Source organism: Budorcas taxicolor, chromosome 19 (assembly GCF_023091745.1).
Source record: "Budorcas taxicolor isolate Tak-1 chromosome 19, Takin1.1, whole genome shotgun sequence".
Classification (NCBI taxonomy): domain Eukaryota; kingdom Metazoa; phylum Chordata; class Mammalia; order Artiodactyla; family Bovidae; genus Budorcas; species Budorcas taxicolor.
In genome coordinates, this window is record NC_068928.1 from 25,860,502 (window position 1) to 25,879,244 (window position 18,743).

Below are 18,743 nucleotides of genomic sequence, written 5' to 3' on the forward strand. Positions count from 1 at the left end.
CTGTCGTTCAGTCAGTCAGACGTGACAAGACAAGGCTGACAGCCTTCCTGTCTGAGTCTGAGGAGGTGGGAGGCGGAGCTGTGCCCGTGAGCCAATTTCACACCAAACGCAAGGGGGGCTGGTTTCTTTCACTAGCTGGGGCAGGTGCTTTTGACTGCTCAGCTGATCAGCCTTCTCAGAAGAATCAGCACTCTCCGGAGGACACAGCCCACAGGGCTACCATTCCACCATCTTCTGAAAAACAGCTACACTCACACAGACCCCCAGAGTCCCCAACTCTCTTCCATCCTCTCCAATCTTAGTCCTGGAAACCGACATTCACGCAGTCCTCACTGATGCTAAGGAGGCAGGCAGTAGATCTTAGGCGAAGAGCAACCTCCATTCAAATTCCACCTTTGCCACTGACCAGCTATGTGACCTTGGGACCCTGATGCTGAATTGTTTCTGAGCTTCTATTTCCTCCTCTGGGTAAAAGAGATTCGAACACCTGCATCCAGGGTTCACGAAAGGATTACGTGGAGACAACACCCATAGAGTGCTTGGCACAGCGCCGTCCACATGCTGTTCTCTGTGAACAGTGGCTGTTGCCGTCAACAAACATGTCATCAACAGTGTTGAATAAAGATACAAGCCATATGATGTGGGAGGGAAGCAAAAGGGGCCATCGTGTTGCTATAACAGGAGGGTTTTTTGGAGGAGGCAGTGCCAGACGTGGGTTAAGGGAAATGAAAGGACCTAGCAGGCAGGGGAGCCTAAAGAACATTCTGGCTGAAGGAACATGTGAGCCTCTAAGGACCTAAGAGGCAGAGTGGAGTGAGGGGAGCATAGGAAGGTGGAGGGACACTGTGGGTGGTTAGACAAGAGGCTGAGGGTCAAGTGAGGGGCTTCCGATGCCATGCCAAGGAATGGCATGAACAGTGGGCAACCAATGCTGTTCTGGAGGAGTATAGTGCCATGAGATGACTTGGTGGCCATTTGGAGGACTGTCTGGATGGGAGACTCTCTTACTTGCCAGCCACACCTCTCTTCCTCCTTAGATGGTGGGCTCCTGCAAGGCAGGGACTGGTCCGATCCTCCTCATGGTTCCCCACTGGCCAGCGTGTGCCTCAATTCAGTGCCCAGTGAATGAATGGAGGCTTGCTTTCAGAAGGCCTGAAGTACTGTTCCCTGATCCCTCACTCACTGCAAGAATGATGTCAGAATAGTGTGTTAGGCACTCAGTCATGTCTGACTCTTTACAACCCCATGGACGGTAGCCCGCCAGACTCCTCTGTCCTTGGAATTCTCCAAGAATACTGGAGTGGGGTGCCATGCCCTTCTCCAGGAGATCTTCCCCACTCAGGGGTCGAACCCAGGTCTCCCACAAGGCAGGCAGATTCTTGACTGTCTGAGCTACCAGGGAAATCCCCTGCAGGGCTGGATCCAAATCAAATGCAAGAAGGAGGTAAGCTTACTCACTAAGAGGGAGGAGGCCTACTCTGGTTCACTGGATTTCAGAACACTAATTGGCCTGACATTTCTTGAGGCAGGATTTTCAGCAGATGGAGAAGCTTCTCTTTCCTGTTGGCCAACGTGCTTCCGCTCTCTAAGGCCTCTCTCCTACACAACAGTGTGATGGTTAATGTAATGGAGCAACGTGGCTGGACCAGGGGTGCCTAAATATCTGGTCAAACATTCTTCTGCATGTCTCTGTGGGGGCGTCTTGGGATGAGACAAACATTTAATTCAGCAGACTGAGTCCAGCATGTTGTCCTCCCCATGATGGGTGAGGCTCATCCAGTCGGTGGGGCCTGAATAGAGCAGAAGGCTGACCCTCCCCCGAAAAAGAGAGAATTCCTCCTGGCTGACTGACTGCAGATGGGATTTTTCCTGCCTTCAGACTCAAACTCAGACCCTGGCTCTTTCCAGATCTTGAACTCTCAGATTCAGACTGAAACTAATCTATGAGGCTCTCTGGAGTCCCCAGCTTGCTGACTCACTTTGCAGACTGTGGGACTTGTCAACCTCTATCTTTAATCACATGAGCCAATCCCTTATGATAATATTGGGAGTGTGTGCAAGTGTGTGTGTTTACCGTATACATGTACCACTGAGTGTGTGTGTGTGTGTGTAAAATATACTTACTGAATATGGGCTTCCCTGGTGGCTCAGATGGAGAAGAATCTAGCTGCAATGCAGGAGACTGACGTTCGATCCCTGGGTGGGGAAGATCCCCTGGAGGAGGGCACAGAAACCCACTCCAGTATTCCTGCCTGGAGAATCCCATGGACAGAGGAGCCTAGCGGGCTACAGTCAATGGAGTCACAAAGAGTTGAACACACAACTTGGCATGCATGCATATGCATGTGAGTGTGTACATTGTATGTATGTGTGTAAATATGCTACTGGTTCAGTGTCACTGGAGAACCCTAATTAATGCAGACAGTCAGGCCGACGGCCACTGCCCAAGACTAGAAGGGCACAGGATGACAGCCTGGGAAACTTAAGCCTTTGGACTTAGAGGACATCTCTTTCTCCTACTCTCCAGACCTACTCTCCCTGGTGTTGGTTTTTCCTTGCATTGTATCAGTAAGATTAACCCTTGTGGATATGAGGCTGTTCAGACCTCAGAAGATTAGAAGAGAGAAAACCACTCACAGGGTGCAACCAGTTTACTTGAAGTCGGACACGACTGAGCGACTTCACTTTCACTTTTCACTTTCTTGCATTGGAGAAGAAAATGGCAACCCACTCCAGTGTTCTTGCCTGGAGAATCCCAGGGACGGGGGAGCCTGGTGGGCTGCCGTCTATGGGGTCACACAGAGTCGGACACGACTGAAGCGACTTAGCAGCAGCAGCAGCATCAAGGTTTGGGTATCAAAATCTCGACTACTTGGGGATTTCCCTCATGGTCCAGTGGTTAAGAATCTGCCTTGCCATCCAGGGGACAAGGATTCGATCCCTGGTCAAGGAACTAAGATCCCACATGCCCCAGAGCAACTAAGCCCAAGAGCTGCAACTACGGAAGCCTATGCACCACAACTAAGACCCAACTCAGCCAAGAGAATAAATGAAAGTGAAGTGTTTAGTTGCTCAGTCATGTCCGACTCTTCGCAACCCCATGGACTGCAGCCCACCAGGCTCTTCTGTCCACAGAATTCTCCTGTCAAGAATACTGGAGTGGGTTGTCATTTCCTTCTCCAGGGATCTTCCTGACCCAGGGATCAAATCCGAGTCTCCTAAATAAATACTGAAAAAGGGAGACAGTTAGTTTGTCTCTATGGCAGCAGTATTTCTTAAATAACACTGCAACATCTCTCACTCCCATGTTACTCATGCAAGATGACTTCAGTAGTCATCCTTCTGACAGGCAGGATCTACGCTTCCCACCCCATGAAACTAATCGGGTTTAGGGACAGCTCCAACCACCAACCAGAGTTCAGTGCAAGTAATGCTGTGTGAGCCTGGGTCATAAGAAGGATAATGCTTCCACCCCATTGGTGCTGTTTTGAGAAAGTTCACTCTGGAGAGGTCAGCCATCATGCGGTCAGAAAGCTCAAACCAGCCCACAGGGAGAGACCATGTGGAGAGAAACTGAGGCCCCCAGCCAACAGTCAGCAGCCACCACCTGACATGTAAGTGAATGAGTCTTTGGAAGACCTTGGGAATCTTAGTCTTCACACAGGATGAAGTCCCTGGGTCCTCAGATTGTCATATTACCATCTTGTGACATTCCATCATGGGGAAGAGGAGAGGTGACAGGAGGAAGGAAAGAAGGAAGGGAGGGAAGGAGGGATGGAGCAGGCAGGATTGCAGCCCAAAGCAGCTGTGGATAAAAGAGACTGCTCTTTGCCTTCCTAAAGGGTACTCACCCCATTCTCGTGTGACAAATGAGTTTCTGCCTGCCCTAATGACAAGGTCAGCCTGGTCAGACAGCAGCACTGGGGTTGTCAGGAAGGTCTCTGTGTTCTAATGACCAGCCAAGCGGGCCTAAGAGTGCTGGCAGCCTGGTCCAGAGTGTTCAGCTGGAGCTCTGTGCATAGAGCAAGCATCACTCGCTGAGCCCAGAGTCCATTAGGGAAAGAAGAGGATTGTTGGAGCCCCAGGACATGATCAGGACAAGAGGATTACAATGGGTTGGAAGCCGAACCACCTAAAGACATGTGTCACAGGCAAGTGGCAGGCACAGGAACGCTGGGTCCTAGAGGAGTGGGTTTGACGGGCTGCAGGCAAAGCCTCTGCCCTCCACCCCTCCAGCTGCCCTGCTTTGAGTGGCTCATGTGCCCATGCCCGTGATGAAGCACCTACCATGGGTAGGCAGCAAGGGCCCGTGTTACCCACATCATCCCTAGGTGTGACACAGGGTGGGGGATCTCAGGGGTGGGGTTCTAGTTCACTCTCAATGAAGAAGAAAGTGACACAATCATGTTAGTTGGCTGAACCAACTCTTCCTGTCCCCTTTTCAGCCCTTTCCAGGGCCCCTCCCCCAGGAAGTATCTTACTCACCTGTGACTTGGCACCTGCCAGGGGACCAGCTGGCCAAGGTCATGCTTCAGTGAAGCCTCCCAGCTCAGTCCCTGACTTAGACACTGGAGCCAACATTGGCCCATATGACTACACTCACAGCCAAGCAAATGAAAGCCTGGCCCTTGCAGCCCTGAATCGGACACCTTCCTGTTGTCAAAGCAGATGGAGTCCATGGAAGCCTTAGCAGGTGCTGACAGGCAGCCCAGAAGCCAGCCCATGGAGAGGATCCAGGTTGCCTGATCACAAGACCACACAGTAGAAGTACCTCCATGAGCCCCGCCTCTCCTCTGATGAGTGGGACTCAGCTGGCCCAGGGGTGGTGGGGGGAACACTCGCTCATCCCAGAGGTCTCCCCTGAAGGAAGTTCTTCATGGTTTCTCCTTCCCAGGCCCTCAGTGCTTTGTCATACCTACCACGGTCATTAACACAGAGTGCCCCCTGAAAGACTTATTTAGACATCTCTTAATATGAGTCCTCCCATTTATTCCTTTGGGCTTCCCTGGTGACTCAGCTGGTAAAGAATCTTCCTGCAATGTGGGAGACCTGGTTTCAATCCTCGCATTGGGATGATCCCCTGAAGAAGGGAATGGCTACCCACTCCAGTATTCTGGTGCAGAGAATTAATTTACTCTTTTAGAATCCTGGCTCCCAGGACATCCCAGCCCCGCACTCTGAACTGAAGATGCAAGCAGAGCGTTGGCACAGCAGCCCCATTCCCCACACCCCTGATCCTGGTGCTGGATGTGGCAGGTACCTACCAGCACACTGCCGACAGCCAGAGCTGGACCCCTTCAGGCCCTGGGACAGCTGTGTCACCCAGGGAAGTCTTCAACCCAGCCTCACGTCATGTCTTGGAGTCAGGAAATGTGTGGCGCCAAGTCAGCTTGGCTCAGCTGGAACCACGGTTCTCAGATTTCCCTTTCCTGTGTGCTTCCAAGTTCAGGGCAATGCAGTGCTAAGTCACTTCAGTCCTGTCCAACTCTTTGCAACCCTATGGACTGTAGTCCACAAGGTCCCTCTGTCCACGGGATTCTGCAGGCAAGAATACTGGAGGGGGTTGCTGTGCCCTCCTCCAGGGGATCTTCTAACCTGTGTCTTCTGAGGCTCCTGAATTGTAGGCAGATTCTTTACCACTGAGCCACCAGGGGAAGCTGGCTTCCAAGTTGAGGGTGGCATGAGATGCATGAGATTTGGGAGGCAGAAAGACTCCAGGCAGTCTTGCCATTCACACACAACCGTCTCTCATTGGCTGACGTGGGGGAGCACCTGGCTTACCTCTTCCAGCTCCTCCTGGCTCTCTTCCTTCCATTTTTCTTTGTCTTGGGCCAGGCATGTGTTCAGCTTGGCAACAAAGGATGCCAGCTTCTCCCCCACATCACCTGTGTCATCGAGACTGGAGGCCACAAGAAACAGACACAATCAACAGTGTGCTGCTACGTGTCAGACAACCTTCTCTCCGGGTGCAGTTCCAGAGTGAATCTTGAGGGACATTGTCCACAATGACAGTAACAAGCAAGACAAAAGTGAAACAGCGAAGATGGTTGAAGAATTTCACCTGCTCTTCTGTGTTGTAACCTACACTTTGCTAGGTTGAAAAGTAGTTTTGAATACCAAAGGAGTATTTCCTTTACCCACAGTGTAACTGCTACAAATATTAGACGTTTTTTAAGTTTAATTTGTTTTATTCATGTTCTGTCCATCAACTTCTTAGGTCTAGGCAACTTATAAAATAATTTATCAAGGCCTGACTTGAGTATTTGCCAATTTCAATCATATAAATATCCCCACAGGGCTAATTGCAAGCTGCCAACACGACACCGCTGAACATGAAGTTGGGAAGAGGGGTCCAGTAGCATACCTCTATATAGTATTTCCACCATACAGATAAAGTTGATGTAAATTATTCCAAGAGCATAGGTAATAGGTCATAGCAGAATAATTAGGAAGCAATGAGCTTTATTTTTAATGCAATTTATTTAATCATAAGTTCATCTAATTTAATTTTTATAATCACTGTGTTTAACAACTGCATCACAGAATTCATAAAAATTTAATAACCAGCTCTCACAAGACAGTCTTACAAGCTCTGGCACGTCACTGGTTCCAGTTGTCTTCATGGTTTACAACTTGTCTTTACTTTCCCCAAGTTCACCTCCAATTCTCCTTTCCACCAGTCGGCTTTGCTGGCTGCAAGTGACTTCAGATCCAATGCAGACACAGAAGCAACAACCTTACATGGAGGTCTTAATTGGTTCCCACAATTGCATAAAGGCAACTTCCTATATCTCTATTTCTAGAAAACTCAACATTTTTTAGTTTCTATGATTGAGTCCTGACTGACATAGAAATAAGGGGAATTCATGAAGCCACAGAAGATACTGGCCATCCCTGAAGTAAGCTCCAGGGATCTGTGACCATTTCTCAATATTTCGAGGGTGCACCCATTTTCGAAGCTGCTATGTCAGACATCCCCACACATCCCCAAGAAAGCACACACTCTCCCTACAGGCCTGGGAAGGAAAGATGCAGAATCATGATTTGGACCGTTATTCCCAGCCTGGCAGAGCAGCCAGGGCAATAGGAACAGGGTGATCTAAGGCAAGCCCTGAGAAGCTGTCTCAGCAGCAAAACTGACTAGGCCTCAGGTGGTTGGGCCTCAGTGAACCTCTGGGGTTTCCCAAGATGCCAAGATGTATGGGGAACACAGCCAAGAGGCCTTATAGCAACTAATCAAGGTGGAAGGGTTGTCCTTGGTTAGCATTTATTCACTCATTCATTCATTCATTCACACCCTTTTGGTGCCAAGCAAGCCTTGGACTGGACTCTGGGGGCACAGTGATAAAAAATAGATGCTTAAAAGAGACACAGATGTATTGAACAGTCTTTTGGACTCTGTGGGAGAGCGCAAGGGCGGGATGATATGGGAGAATGGCACTGAAACCTGTAAAATATCGTATGTGAAATGAATCGCCAGTCCAGGTTTGATGCATGATACAGGATGCTAAGGGCTGGTGCACTGGGATGACCCAGAGGGATGGGATGGGGAGGGGGGTGGGAGGGGGGTTCAGGATGGGGAACACATGTACACTCATGGTGGGTTCAAGTCAATGTATGGCAAAACCAATACAATATTGTAAAGTAAAATAAATAAATTAATTAATTTTTTAAAAAATAAAACAAAAAGTAGATGCTTTTGTTTTTTAATTTTATTTTATTTTTAATTGGAGGATAATTACTTTAAAAGTATAGTGATGGTTTCTGCCATATGGCAAAACCTGAATCTGCCATAGGTATATATATATGTCCCCTTCCTCTTAAACCTCCCTCCCACCGCCCTCCCTACCCCCACTGCCTCCTCCCCCACCCCATAGGTTGTCATAGAACTCTGGCTTTGAGTTCCCTGCATCAAACAGCAAATTCCCACTGGCTATCTATTCAATATATGCTTTTCTCAAATACATCGTGGTACCCTGGAATGGACTCTGGAACAGAAAAACTGCATTAGTAGCAAAACTGGTAAAATCCATAGAAAGTCTCTAGCTCAATTAATGGGGCTTCCCAGGTGGCTCAGTAGTATTGAATTAGTCTGCCAGTGCAGGACACATGTATTTGATCTCTGGGTCAGGAAGATCTCCTGGAGGAGGGCACGGCAACCCATCCCGATATTCTTGCCTGGGAAATTCCATGGACAGAGGAGCCTGGCGGAATCCAGTCCACGGGGTCCCAAAGAGTCAGATATGACTGAGTGACTGGGCACAAGCACAAGTTCAGTTAACAGCACTGTATCAACGTCAGTGTCTTCCTTTTGACAGAAGTACTGTGTTACATAACATGCTACCATCAGAGGAAGTGGGTGAAGAGAGTACAGGGACTGCCTGTACTATCTTTACAATTTTCGTGTAAACCCAGAATTACTCCAAAATAGGTTTTATTTTAAAATGTGAAAAAAAAAGTAGACACCCCCCCCCTTTACCCACCCACCAAGGCCAGAAACAATCAGATGAAAAACAGGCCAGAGCAAGACAAGGCTTCACTTCTAGGAAGGGGGAGGGCGACTGAGTTATTCACTAGAGCTTGGAGAAGAGACCAAGCCCAAAACTTGAACAAAGACTCAGGCACTGGGCTCAGGAACTAATCAGAGCAGGAAAATGGAGACTTAAAGGGTCAGGGCCTCTTCTTGGCTTCTTGTAAGTGCAACGGGATACCTGATCAGGCAGAATTGAAACATTTCTAGGGCGGTGAAATTTAAACGTTGCAGTTACTTCTCCAGGTAGGTGAATTGTTCTGGCAAAACTCCCCTGGCTGCTGCATAAAATATAAAACCCATTGCCTTTCAAGGGAGGGCTGCAACTGGACAGATTTCTGGCTAACACATTGACTGTTCCTGCCAACACTCCTTGGCAAGTGGAAGGTGTCTTGGAGATTGGCTCCTGGGGTAGCTTCTCAGCAAATATGCCAACGTTGCCCTCTTCCACTGTGAGATTCAAACCTTTCAGAATCTTTGTTGATCCTGACTAAGATCAACCAGCAAGAAATGACACTGCAAGGCTGAGAGCCCCCCTCAGGGGATGGGGCAGCCTAGAGGGGTGACCCAAGCTAGTACGAGAGAGTGTTGGTCTTGTCACTGTGTTTGGCTGAGGCTAACAGAACCCTCACTGCCAGCTCACCATGTGACAAGAACACGAGGGTGAACCAGAGAACTGTTGGCTCAGGAGTCCCACTGTGGAGTGCCTTGAACCCAGAGCAGCACAAAAGAGAGAGGATCTTTCCTGAGAATGACTTGATCAGTGGAGGGATCTGAACCAGCAAGCAGAACAGTATGAGCAAGGACAGGAGAACATGGCCTTGTGCCGGACCAGTTTCCAACAACTATTTTGTGTTGCAACAGCAACAACGGCAGCTGATACCAGCCTGTCTGTTGGTAGATTGGTTGTGGTTCCTAGTTCTATCAGCACAAGCATCCAGAAGCCAGACTGACCATTTTGGACGGAGTGTACTCTGAGTTTTCTTTTATAATCCCAAAACCCTGAGAGATTTGCTAAGATTTTTTTAAATATGGCAAGCAATGGGCAAAAACCCATTTTTAGTTAAAAGTATGAAATGTGACCAAATTCACACCCACACTTAGGAAGCTGAGCATCTCAGTTGTAGAAACTCATCTCAACTCACTTCAGAATCCTTCCTTGATCAATCTCCACTGCTTTGTCTATCCCAGAAGGGTTGGCTTAGAGTTTTGAACCCAAGACTTTAAAAGCATACTTGATATCTTCAAAATAAAAATAAGCACCATCAGTTGATGTCTATGGCTTGGAGGTGGAAGATGAGGCTGCAGATCAAAGAAGGTAGAAGAAGGGCTCCAGCTGTTGGCAGAATCCTCAGGCTGAGTCTTTGTTGCCATGGAAAGATGCCTTCTGGACTTCCAGAAGCATCTTTTTCAGGCACAACTCTGCTCTCTCTGGATAAACAAGGCAGCAGACACCTGGTCTGCTTAACCACTGCTGCCCAAAAGTGTCGGCCAAAGATTCACAGATTCTGAAGGTAATTGGTCTGAAAGAGTTTAGAGCAGATGGTGGGCTCCCTGAGGCAAGGAACTCCAAACCCTCTTCCTCCAAGTGCCCTCTGGTTTGTCCAAGGTCAGCCTCTCGGACATCCCAGGATGGATCTGCCAACTCAAGCCCTGCCATCTGCCTGGGTCTCAGTTAATCCATCAGGACCACAGGGCTACCGGGACATCATCCACAGCTTATCCTCCAAGATAGGGTCAGGGGAAGGACACAAGGAAAGAGACAAGAACTTTGGAGTCAAACAGACCTGAATCCCTTTCCTACCTCTCTTCTCTCTCTTTCACACTAGCTCAGTGTGACTTCAGGCAGGACACATAACTCCTCAGTGGGCCCCAGTGTCCTCATCCTTTAGACGGGACAATACTAGTAACCACCTCATTAGCATCTTAACGATTGCATATGAAAACGCATGAGCTTAGTAGAGTCTGGCCTTAGAAGGCAGTCAAAAACTGTGAGCTATTGGAATGTGCTCAACACTTCATTTTCAAATTCTCTCACCCCATTTTCTGCTTGATCCTCACAGTGATCCTATGAGGAAGATGAAGTATATATATTTTTTATTTTCTTTATTTTTGGCTGTGCTGGGTTAACATTACTGCATGGGCTTCCTCTAGTTGCGGCGAACAGGGGCTACTCTCTAGTAGTGGTGCATGAGCTTCTCATTGCAGTGGCTTCTCTTGTTGCTCTAGAGCACTCGGGTTTCAGAAGTTGCAACACACGGACTCAGTAGATGCGGCTCCCAGGCTCTAGAGAACAGGCTCAGTAGTTGTGGTCATGGGCTTAGTTGCTCTGCAACATGTGGGATCTTCCTGGACCAGGGACAGAACCCGTGTCTCCTGCACTGGCAGGTGGATTCTTTACCACTGAGCCACCAGGGAAGCCCTCCTGAAGTATACATTTTTGTTCCCAGCTTCAGATGGGGAAACTGACCAATCCTGTGCCTGAGATCACAAAGAGTTAGTGACAGGGCCAGGACTGAAATCTACCCATGGCTGCTTTAAGTTATGTCATCACGTTTTCACTTCTTCCTCCCCCCAAGCCCTGAGCCTTCCCTCCACCCATCACCTTCTAAAAAGGATCTAGAGAGATGAAATCCCAAGGCTCTCATCATCAAATTCACTTTAGGTGACATTAAAGAAAGAGCTTTGAGGGATAAAGTGGCACCGCTTTTTGCCACCATTTTCCTTGAGAAGGGTTTCCACGGAGAAAGCTCCCGTGTTTCTGGAAGGCCAGCCCCAGGTCCCTCACTGGGGAGTGGCCATGCACCACTAGAGCAAGAGAAAGAAATCTGCTTCCAGTCTGCTTTGCTCCAGTCCAGAGACCAGGAAGTACCTGCTGCTCCAGCCCCCCTGTGGAGGCTGTATGAGCATGTACTAGGCAGGATTAAGTGTGTTTGTGGGAAGGAGGCAGAAAGGCAGCTGCTCTCATGATCAAATGGGGGTCTTGTGTGTGCTCTAGGGAAGCCAGTGCCACTAAGGGAAGTTCTGCTCCCTGCACCAGAAGCTGGAGAGTGCCTGCTGAGTGACTGCTCAAGGGAAAGTGACTGTTATCCATCTCTGTTCCCCAAAGAGGAATGGAGGCCTGGACCTACTGTTCTCATCAGTACCATGGACAGCTGCCTACTCATGGGCCTATAGAAGGGTTAGATAGCACCACTGATTCAAGGGATGTGAATCTGAGCAAACTCCTGGAGATAGTGAAGGACAGGGGAACCTGGTATGCTGTAGTCCATGAGTCACAAAGAACAGAACACAACTTAGCAACTGAATAGCAGCTGGGCTCTCAGTCTGGCAGAAGGAAGGAAAGAGACAGAGAGAAGGGGTTATAGAAAGAAAAAAACCAGAACAGAGTGAAAGACAAAGAAACAGAGAGAGGGTTAAAGAAGAAACAAAAGATAGTGAGGGGCAGAGAAGACAAACAAGCAGAGATAGAATACAAGTCATCAGGATAGACTAAGAGATATTCACAGAGAAAGAGAGACAGAGGCAGAGACTGAGAGAGGCAGAGATTAAGACTGGCAGAAAAAGGGACAGAGAAGATGGAGATGGAGGTGCAGATGTGAGTGGGGTGGGCGTGCGTGTGGGGATGGGAGTGGAGGGTTAGAGACGGGGATAGAGATGTGAGAGGGAGGTCACACTGAGTAAGCACTTGGATGGAATTTTACATCTTAGGTTTAAGTCCCAGTTCTTAATAAAACATCACAAATAAGAACTAGCATATATTGGGCACTTAACCTATGTGCCAAGTTGAGCACTTAACCTATGTGCCAGGTTAAGCACGTAAATTAAGGTCAGCACTTCCAGGCATGACAGGCTTTGATCTTCACAACAACACTACAAAGTGAGTACTGAAATTGTCCTAACTTTTCAGGTGAGGACACAAACCACTCCAACTAGGATTCCGCATTCAAGGACAGCCTCATGTCAACACTGTAATAGAACCAGGGTCTTTCCTCATGAAAGCCACACATAGTTTTTGACTCTGTGTATGTTTCTGCTCAGTCATGTCCTGCTCTTTGTGACCCTATGGGCTGTAGCCCACCAGGATCCTCTGTCCATGAAATTTTCCATGCAAGAATACTGGAGTGGGTTGCCATTTCCTCCTCCAGGAGATTTTCTCAGTCTGGGGATCTAACCTGAATCTCTTGCCTCTCCTTCATTGGCAGGTGGATTTTGTACCATTGTGCCACCTGGAAATCCTGGCTTTTTACTACTGCCATTGAAAATGCTTTCTACATCCTTAAATATATCTATGAAGCAGCCGGCTTACACACAACTCAGACTCATCTTTTCCTACTGCATTTAACTAAACAAATCTTGAAATACCAAGATTGTTCTGGCCTCAGGGCCTTTTCACTTGCTATTCTTCCTACGTAGAACTCTGCTCCCCATATGAAGGAGTCTTCATTAATAAGACTTCTTCATTGCATTCAAATTATTTGAGTATCACTACTCAAAGTTCCAGCATCACTGCTTCACTCTTTGAGTATCTGCACACAATCATTCTGTACCCACTCGCCAGGATAATCTTATTGGTTTATTGTTTTCTGTCTTTCCCATTAGAATATAACCACATCAGGAGAGGGACTCTATTCGTACTTGAGTTTCTAGCTCCTAGAGGAAGGCAACCAATTAATATCGTTGAGGGTGGTTTTTTGTTTTTTCTCACCATGACAAGTGGCTTGTGGGATCTCAGTTTTCCACCCAGGGATTGAACCTGAGCCTCTGCAGTGAAAGCACTCAATACTAACCGCTAGGCCACCAGGGAACTCCCAGTATTGTTTTAACAAAAATTATAAATGAACTGTTCTTCCTGGAACCAGAGACTATGGATCAGATGATGCCTAGGAGTTAAGAGCTTTAAGCGAGAAACTAAGCAAACAGTTCTGATTTCATCTGAGACCCATGCTGGAGGCCACATGGGAGCTAAAAGGGATCTTCTATAGATCTGATAATATTTTTTTTTTGGATATGAACCCCAGAAGGATCATGAGAAGTAACATGATGGAGACATCACAACATCTCCATCAAGCGGCCATTTGTAGTGGATGATGTGGTTAATTCACTACATTCTCATAGCGGACAGCACGGTATACTCCCCAGATTCCCCCAACAGGCCAAGGCAAATACTCATCTCCTCAGCTTCTGGGAATGTTGGTGGTATGGTTTTTCCAGTGGTCATGTATGGATGTGAGAGTTGGACTGTGAAGAAAGCTGAGTGCCCAAGAATTGATGCTTTTGAACTGTGGTGTTGGAGAAGACTCTTGAAAGTCCCTTGGACTGCAAGGAGATCCAACCAGTCCATTCTTAAGGAGATCAGCCCTGGGATTTCTTTGGAAGGAATGATGCTAAAGCTGAAGCTCCAGTACTTTGGCCACCTCATGCGAAGAGTTGACTCATTGGAAAAGACTTTGATGCTGGGAGGGATTGGGGGCAGGAGGAGAAGGGGACGACAGAGGATGAGATGGCTGGATGGCATCACTGACTAGATGGACATGAGTCTGAGTGAACTCCTGGAGTTGGTGACGGACAGGAAGGCCTGGCGTGCTGCGATTCATGGGGTCGCAAAGAGTCAGACGCAACTGAGTGACTGAACTGAACTGAACTGATGACTCTCAGATGAATTATTCTCCTGGAATTTCCCTCAGCAGAAGAGAGCAGTTTTATACAAGGTCACCCCGTCCTCCCCAGGGGATTGTTGTTGCTGTTGTTGTTGCTGTTGTCATTTAGTCAACAAGTCATGTCTGACTCTCTGCGACACCACAGACTGTAGCCTGCCAGGCTCCTCTGTCCATGGGATTTCCCAGACAAAACTACTGGAATGGGTTGCCATTTCCTTCTCCAGGGGATCTTCCCAATCCAGGGATCAAACCTGCATCTCCTGCATGGGGAGGCAGATTCTTTACCACTGAGCCACCAGGGAAACCCCACCTCCCCTGCATCCAATGACTGGTCAGTGTCAAGTTCCCAAGGGCCAGTGCCTTTGCCTCAATCCAAGACAGTGCTAAGGACCATCCTTGCTCCAAGGCTCCCTATGGGATCAGCCAAAAGGCTCATCAGAGCTCATCACAGCTCAACTCCTTTCTCTTCTCAGTTACCATTCTTTTGCCCCTCCCCCCAAGATATAGATGACAAAGACACTCCCTTATAAATTTTCAACATTCATAAATACATCTCAGAGTCGTGTCCCAGGGAATCCGGCCCAAGGCACCATAACTGCTCACACATCCCAAGCGATCTCTGGGCAACAGCAAGGAGACTAATTCGTCCTCAGATTAATTATAATATAGTCCCCTTTGGTGTCTTCCCATCCCTAGGTTCCTTCTCCCAGGGCCACTCAAAACAAGTCAAATCACTCTCCTCCCAACCCAGCCTCTCAGATATTTGAAACTGGACATCATTACCACTTACCTAGATGGAAGCAATCCTTTCATAATGTGCACATAAATCAAGTTATCACAATGTACATTTTAAATATCTTATGATTTTATTTTTCAGCTGCATCTCAGTAAAACTGATAAAACGAAAGAAATTGGCCATCATTTTCTGAAACCCTCCAGTTATCCTCTCCAGGCTCATCGACCCCTCTTCCTTCAACCATTCTGACACTGAGCACACACGTCCTCCTGCCTGCTCTTACAAATTCCCCATACCCTCATGGAAGCGCGTTAACTATAAAAAAGAGAAACTCTGCCCTATGTCTATGGAGCACCCTTTCCCACCCACCACAGCCACACAGCAGAGCCATCTTGATGCTAGAGGCTGAATCACCCTTGAACTTAGATACGTATGGAGTTTTCCACCAGACACTTTTCTCTTTTGTTGTAAACTAAAAATTTTGGCCAAAAAGAATCTGGCGTTTATGTCACCCCACAGGGGTAGTAGCCAAGAATCTCACCAGTAGCAAAGACAATCTTCTTTTCTATCTCTGACTTTGGTTGAGTTGCAAATCTAATGGATATTGCACTGTTGGGGGGATAAGAACACACTGTAAAGCAGGCTATTGTCTTTAAGGGGGGGGGGGGGGAATCTCATATTAACGGGCAAAACACATGTTACTATGGCTACAGTTTTTAAAAGATTCTGAGCAAGCCAAATGTCTTCTATTATTCATAAAGAAAAGATAATGTTTTGTCATCAACTCATGATGTGTCCTGCGTCAAGACGCAGTGACTTTTATCTGGATGTGTGGAAGGGAACGGCAGCTCGATGTATTTTGTCAGCATCATTAGCTGCTCTGGAGAGAATATTGAAACACTGGTGATTATGGAGCATCTATAATGCTGCAGACAAGTTCTTTTGACGTGCTAATTTTCTCCATGTTGTGCCATCTAACTCGGGGATCCGGGCTGTACATCAGCACCGTGGTAATGCAGTGATCAGTTCTAAGTGTCCCGCTTCCGCTAAGACAACAGGCTTGGAGAGGCCCCCGTTTCTGAATAGATTTGCACTGAAACCTGAAGGGCTGTTGACTATCTCAGGCTCTAAGATGCCAGAGAGGAGTGGAGAGAGAGTATGGAGGGGAAGGGAGGGGAGCTTTCAGAGTGCAGAAAGTTGCTTCAGAGGAGTGTAGCCTACAGAAGGAAATGAGAGGGGTGATATGATCAGAAAGGAGGCAGGGGCATTTCCCTGGTGGCCCAGTGGTTAAGAATCTGATTTCTAATGCAGGGCAATTGGGTTTAATCCCTGGTCAGGGAACTAAGATTCCACATGCTGCAACTCAGCCCAGGAACCACAAATAGAGAGGCCATGTACCTCAACAAAATATCCCACATAATGCAAGGAGGATCCCATGTACTGCAACTAAGGCCTGACATAGCCAAATAAATACATAAATAAGCAAATCTTTTAAATAGTATAATCTGCTACATTTGTCTTTTTGAAAAGCTCAATACAACAGACTAGATTTACCTGGCTCATTTTTCTCACACCAAGAAAGTTGGATCTCTAAGTCTATGATTAGAGAAGAGGTCTGCGCTAGAAGTATAAAATTTGGAAGTCCTCAGTAAGTCAATGATGTTTTAGGACATAAGAAAGGATGAGATCACCAAGGGCACAAGAATAGCTAGGAAAGGGAAGAGATACCAAGATTGAGCCCTGGGGTACTCCCACATATCAAAGTCTGGGAGATGGAGAGGAGCCAGTTAAGGAAATTTAAAAAGGGCAGTTGGTGAGATGAGGTGAAACCTAAGAAAGCATACATCCTGAAACCCAGGGGGAAAAGGGCTTCAAGTGAAAGTGTTAGTCATTCAGTCGTATCCAACTCTGCAATCCTATGGACTGTAGCCTGCCAGGCTCCTCTGTCCCTGAGATATCTCAGGCAAGAACACTGGACTGGGTTGCCATTTCCTTCTCCAGGGAATCTTCCTGACCCAAGGATCAAATCTGGGCCTTCCACATTGCAGGCAGACTCTTTACTGTCGAGACACCAGGGAAGCCCTAAAGGGCTTCAAGGAAGGAAGGAAATCAACCAGTGGTTCTTGCAGCCAATAGGGAGACATAGAGTATTTGCATCCAGCCAAGAGACTTCAGGCCTGAGCTGTGTTTTGGAAGGAAACCCGGATGTGATGTGTAGACCAATTTGGAGATAAGGAAAAGATGGACATAATTCAAACCAGTCAATTCTAAAGGAAATCAATCCTGAATATTGATTGGAAGGACTGACGTTGAAGCTAAAGCTGCAGTACTTTAGTCACCTGATGCTAAGAGCCGACTCAGTGGAAAAGACCCTGATACTGGGAAAGATTGAAGGCAGAAGGAGAAGGGGGTGGCAAAAGATGAGATGGCTCGATAGCATCACCAACTCAATGGATATGAATGTGAGCCAACCCCAGGAGGTAGTGGGGAACAGAGGAGCATGGCGCGCTGCAGTCCATGAGGTTGCAAAGAAACAGACACGACGTACTGACTGAACAACAACAACGAAGAAGGATGCTGGAAGAACAAAGTTCAGTTTAATAACCAAAACAGTTTTTTAAAAGGACCATTACAACTTCTTTACTGTCTCTCACCAGTTCAGTTCAGTCGCTCAGTTGTATCTGACTCTTTGCAACCCCATGGACTGCAGCACACCAGTCCTCCCTGTCCATCACCAACTCCTGGAGCTTGCTCAAGCTCATATCCGTGGAGTCGGTGATGCCATCCAGCCACCTCATCCTCTGTCATCCCCTTCTTCTCCTGCCTTCAATCCCTCCCAGCATCAGGGTCTTTCCCAATGAGTCAGTTCTTTTCATCAGGTGGCCAAAGTATTGGAGCTTCAGCTTCAGCCTCAGTCCTTCCAGTGAAGATTCAGGACTGATTTCCTTTCGGATTGACTGGTTGGATCTCCTTGCAGTCCAAGGGACACTCAAGAGTCTTCTCCAACACCAGAATTCAAAAGCATCAATTCTCTGGCGCTCAACTTTCTTACTGCCTCTATTTGGCCCCAATATATTCTTTATAAGGATTCTCAGCACTGCTCCCTACATTTGTCAAAAGTCTTTTAAAAAATAATGAATGTTGGGGACTGCCCTGGCAGCCCAGTGTTTAATATTTCTCCTTGCAATGCAGGGGATGCTGGTCACTGATAGGGAGCTAAGATTCCACATTCCTGGCGACCAAAAAACCAGAACATAAAATAGAAATAATATTGTAACAAATGCAATAAAGACTTTAAAAAATAATAACAAATTATTTTTACTTGTTATAAAATAAAGCCTGTGGGCAGACTTCTGTGCCGGGTCCCCTGAAGGAAGGGTTAAATGTTCCCAAGCTTGTTAAGGATGTTTTCTTGGCTTCTTCAGCCCTGTTTTTACACGGCACCCCCTGCAAGGACCCTGCTCTGTCTTTGCTGCCTTCTTTCACTTCTTGTAACTGGTTTGGTTCTCACCATGTTTGCTCTGTGACCTGTAAGGAAAACGGTCTCCTGGACAAACAAGCCAGGGATTTCACTGCTGTATGTCCCCTGGAAGTGCAGTTTTAAGGGATCATTAAAGTACCAGCCCGCAGGACATCTGTGTTGAGGTGTATCACACAGTCCGCTGGTTGTGTTGGCTGATGTCTGAGCCTTCATCTGGGAGAGTGCACTGCGATGCACTGAAGGTTGTATCCCGTCAAGATTCATTTGTTGGACTCCCCTGAGTGGTTCAGCGGTAAAGAACCTGCCTGCCCATGGAGGAGACAGGGGCTCGATCCC